General features: G+C 39.7%; 1 non-coding gene across 1 annotated transcript; it reads left to right on the top strand.

Moving 5' to 3' along the window:
• The first annotated feature begins 690 nt into the window (after positions 1–690).
• Positions 691–762, top strand: TRNAQ-CUG (transfer RNA glutamine (anticodon CUG)). The gene has a single exon. It is a non-coding gene; the product is annotated as a tRNA-Gln (tRNA).
• Positions 763–5,579: the final 4,817 nt, after the last annotated feature.

A 5,579-nucleotide genomic window follows, 5' to 3' on the forward strand; every position in this document is an offset into this window, starting at 1 on the left:
CAGAGGCCATTCCTCCCTCCCTGCCTGCAGGGTTCAAGGTTTTCTAGAAGGTTCTCGAAGATTCTGGGTAGGAACTGCCATTGAGAGGACGTAGTTATACGTATCATTAATGTTGTTGTTGTTGACTTTCTGATATAGAAAGATAGATAGATAGATAGATAGATAGGTAAAAAACAGATATTAGATAGATCGATAGATACGTAAGGCTGTATATGTCAACTTTCACAGAAATCATTGATATCTGCGTTATTCTGCAAGAAATACATGTACATGGATGTAGTGATAATATGGGTTAGGTATAAGACCAGTCGTGTTGAGATTGTAGCGAATGTGACCATTGACTTCAACCTTAATGATGTAGTGAAGATAAAGTTGTAGTGAGGATAAATCTTGAAGTGACTCATAAGGTTGTTGTGAGTACAAGGATGCATCGTAAATGAGTACTTCCTACCTGAAAGTCAACAATTACAAAATTGATCAAGTATAACAACATCCTCGGACAACCAACTACAAACACCAACCATAGAGTGAACCTGACTGTCATCTAACGACGACCTCTCAAAGGTAATGATCTTACCAGAATCTTCGAGAACCTTCTAGAAAACCTTGAACCCTGCAGCAGGGAGGGAGGAATGGCCTCTGGTTGATTATATGTAAAACATTTAGATGAAATCACATCTTTTCTTATCAGGTCCCATGGTGTAAGGGTTAGCACTCTGGACTCTGGATCCAGCAATCCGAGTTCGAATCTCGGTGGGACCTCATCTTTTCAGTTTTCTTCGATACTGATAATGGCCGCATTATTCTGTACGTTTTATATACATTCATATATATACATAAATTTGTAAATATAAACATATATATGGAATAATATGGTTTTATTAATAGCCGGAGACCATTCCTCCCTCCTTGCCTACAGAGTTCATAGTTTTCTGGAAGGTTCTAGAAGATTCTGGTGAGATAATTGCCATTGAGATGACATTGTTATACTTCATATATCAATGATTTCATTATTGTTGACTTTCAGATAAAGATAGATAGATAGATAGATACATAGTTAGATTGATAGATTGATAGAGCGATATTTAGATAGGTATATAGATAGATAAGTTTCATCAATACTGTATCTTACGCCACCTCCCGTTGCTGGACATATGTTCAACCAGCATTGGGAAAACCTCCAGTCGACCTTAATGTAAAGCAAGATAATAACAAAACCTGCAATAAAAGAATACGATCAACTCCCCAGTGCAGAAATATTGTGACCAGAAAGTCTTCTAGCAAGATGTCAGACGCTTCCACGGGAATCACAAACATAACATCAAATATCTGAAAGTCAACAATAACAAAACTAATGATTATAATGAAACTATAACAACAAAAATGATAAACATATGGAAAATAGTGCTCTAGATTATGCTTCTAGAAAACAAACTTTAACGAAAACTGTGAAAAGAAATACCCATCTGGCTGATACGACACAGTAAAAGAACCATCCCACAACCAACTCTAAACTGAACCTGACTGTCCCCTAACAACGTCCTCTCAATGGTATTTATCTTACCAGAATCTCGTAGAACTTTCCAGAAAATCAAGAACTCTGCAGGCAAGGAGGGAGGAATGGCCTCTGGCTGCTGATGATAACCACATTATTCTATATATATACTTTTACCTACAACCGAAGGTTGACCGGCCAGCCCAGGTGGCTACGGAGGTTGTATCCATGAAAGAAACGGACGCACCAGCAGACGAATTCGGTTGGCAGGTTGTATCGAAGAAGAGGAAAAAGAAGGTTGCCCAACCAGCCCAACCAGAAGGGTGTAGCAAAGAAACGAAAGAAAGCTGCCCAACCAACCTGGGTGGTAGTAAGGATGGCTACTCCACAACCCCAGGTCGTTAGGCAGACTGTAGCCATGGAAGAAAGGAAGGCTGCTCGTCCACCAGCCCAGGTACCGAGTGAGCGTGTAGCTATGCTGGCTGACCCACCAGCCCAGGTAGATAGCTACACCCAGATGGCTATGTCGGATGCAGCAAAGAAGCAAACCCCACAACTACTCCACGAGGTTTGCAAGCCTGCACCCAAAAAGATGAAGACGAAGGTTGCCACACTACCCAATGCACCACCACATGTCTAGAAAGGGAAAAGGTGGACAGAATGGCTGGAGGTCCCACTCCAACAACAAAATCACCTTAGGAGCCAAGTTCCATCCATTATTGAAAAAAAAGAAAAATATATATATATATATATATATATATATATATATATATATATATATATATATATATATATATATATATATATATATATATAATATATATATATATATATATATATATATATATATATATATATATATATATATATATATATATACTACATTGCAACTTACATATAAATAGAATCATCAAGCTTCACTATATTAACTTTACTATATTTAAATATAAACAAGGTCTAACCGAGGTTACTTGGTTTAGCAAGACGTGAGAATATCATCAACTGGCCCTCCAGCCCTGGGTTCAAATTGTCGTTCTGACGTATTTCGAGTTCAGTGCTGATACAGGACCATTGATTATAGGACTATCTTGTTAGTCTGTGTAACTCCGCCTTACCCAATCCACGTCTTCAATGGCTTTCTGTTACTACAAACGGGATTACAAAGGAAAGGCTTCCTTTGTTAGTTTCATGAATACCTTCGTTCAAATGAAGGGAAAGACTATTACTATGAAGCGGTACCTTATCAGCAGGAAAGAGCTGCAGCAACGGTATGAAAGTTACTGCAAGATACATAACGAGCCCGTGGCTTCCAACGTAAACATCGGCCGCCATTTGGGTTCCCTCGGCATCATGTGTGACACCAAGATTGGACCCGTTGGGAAACAGGAACGATACTATTCTGGTATCATGTGGCTCGATGGCGCAGGATCACCAACTGAAATGCAAAGAAAATGGAGAAAGCCGCCCAAACGTATCATGAAGGCCGTGCAAGAGAAGATCGAGAGGAATCGGTTGAGAGACGATATCGCTCACAGTATATTGAAATTTATACCCAAGACTTCCCCTGATCTCCAGACACAGCCAGTCACAGAGACCAACAGCCCCGATCCCCAGACAGAGCCAGTCACAGAGACCACCAGCCCCGCTTCCCAGACGCAGCAAGTCACAGAGACCATCAGCCCCGGTCCCCAGACACAACCAGTCACAGAGACCACCAGCTCCGCTCTCCAGACACAGCCAGACACACAGCCCAATAGCCCCTTCCCCCACACAGAGCCACAAGATCCTGATATTGAGGAAGCAAATGAATTTCTCGATGATTTTTTGCTTTCACTGGAGAAGAACTGATGAGATCCTTATAGACAAGACAAAATGTTAAAAAAGAATCTATATCAGTTCACTTATGGAGTGAGATCTTTGACGGAGCTGTGCTGCCTATAGCACAGCCTACCAAAGGGTGATCTTTGGTGTCGTGCAGTAACCTCATGAGGGCGGAGTCCGGCTACACTTTCTTTACCGAGGAAAAGATCTCTGCACTAATATTGAGTTTCTCCGTTGGCGGCAGGGTAAACACCCATCCCCCCCGAAGCTTGGTTACCTTTCCGTGGTGGGGGGGACTTCATGGATTGAGCAGTAGCAACCATCGTTGGTTGCTTCTGTTCAATCCATGAACGAAAAACCAAGCATCTTGAGCGTATTTGTCGTAAAATTCACTTGGTGTCAAAACTGACGCGAAAGCGGTTGTCTCAATTTTGTCAAAAATGTTTGTGCATTTCGGCCTGATGGCGGGAGTCGGTTTGGCGCTGTGGTCATGAGGGAATACGAGGAAGATTGGCAACCGTCCCAGAAGTAGCTACAGTGAGGCCCAGCAGCTGTCCCTAATACTGTGGAAGGCACTCATGTAAGGTGTGCAGTGAGGCGCAGCAGTAACAAGGGAAACGGACAACCAAAATAGCAACCTTGATCATCAGGAGGATATCCAATGCTCAGAGTAGATAAGGACGATTATTGTATGGCTTCGCTCAGAGGATGAAAATCTTAGCCGTGAAAATCAACAAGTAAAATAACTAGTAGTTAGTGGTAGTGAAGTGGAATTACCGTATTTCTTTTGTCTTAAGAGTAAAACGAAACTTTTCGTTCTCTCCATCAATCTAGAGGTGTTGTAGACCACCATCCTTAAGGTTGTAAGGTAATGGTAACTACAAGGTTATAACCGCAGCAAATTTGTGATGGAAAGTGTAGGATATGTAGTAATGTATGTAATATAAATTATATATATTTGCATAATAAATGTATAGTAAAATTTTGTCTTCTCTGTTCCCGTTCATTGATTCAAATATAGGTAAGTTTTCTCTCTAACGAGGTGGGATAAGCTACGTGCACTCGGCTTGTAAATGTGGTGACTTTCCCTTCATTACCACAATGGTGTGCTGAACTGAACATGTAGAATTCCGTAGACGAAGCTAATATAGGAAATCAATCTACATCAAAAATTGAACGTATGCATCTTTAGATGGACATAAAACAAACGGACAGAGGAGCACACTGGAGCAAATGAATTTCAGTTTCACCACTTAAAGTAGGCCTTTCAACTAGTTGTGGCTTTTAAAGCAAACTTTTTCTAGCTAAGGTTTAGTTAGCAGCTAAACTAATCCCCACGCCCTTACCTTAAGAAATATTTTCAGAAGGTACTGTCTGAACATATTTCTAAGGTAAGGACATTTAGGTTTGGTTTAGATGCTACCCTAACCTAGGCTAGAAAAAGTTTCCTTTGTTTCAGAGCCCCAACTACGTAGACGGGCTACTGTTGATATTAAACAGTAACAGAAAGGTGATAAAACTGAGATGAAATGAATAAAAATATAGAACGGGTCAATTGAAATTTGAAGTATTTGCTAAATACAATTTTTGACAGATCCAAATGCATTCTAAAGTCAGTCACTTAAATCACAATGCTGAATATTGTTTTAATTGTTCGAACTAGTTACAGGAAGTAAAAATATTAAGCTTAAAGGGATGCCATTACAATAACTTTATATACCTGTATAGGATCTCTTAAACTTCTTTTCCCTAAAGCGGAATGGATTTACACATACTGGTTCCTTTCCTCATACATACTACCTATCTCTTCTTTTTTTTCATCTTGGTTACATCAACACACATTTATACACCCCAATCTGAGCTGTATATATATATATATATATATATATATATATATATATATATATATATATATAAATTACAGAGGTATAAGTTTGTTGAGTATTCCTGGTAAATTATATGGGAGGGTATTGATTGAGAGGGTGAAGGCATGTACAGAGCATCAGATTGGGAGAGAGCAGTGTGGTTTCAGAAGTGGTAGAGGATGTGTGGATCAGGTGTTTGCTTTGAAGAATGTATGTGAGAAATACTTAGAAAAGCAAATGGATTTGTATGTAGCATTTAGGATCTGGAGAAGGCATATGATAGAGTTGATAGAGATGCTCTGTGGAAGGTATTAAGAATATATGGTGTGGAGGAAAGTTGTTAGAAGCAGTGAAAGTTTTTATCGAGGATGTAAGGCATGTGTACGTGTAGGAAGAGA

This window comes from Panulirus ornatus, chromosome 2 (genome assembly GCF_036320965.1).
Source record: "Panulirus ornatus isolate Po-2019 chromosome 2, ASM3632096v1, whole genome shotgun sequence".
Lineage (NCBI taxonomy): Eukaryota > Metazoa > Arthropoda > Malacostraca > Decapoda > Palinuridae > Panulirus > Panulirus ornatus.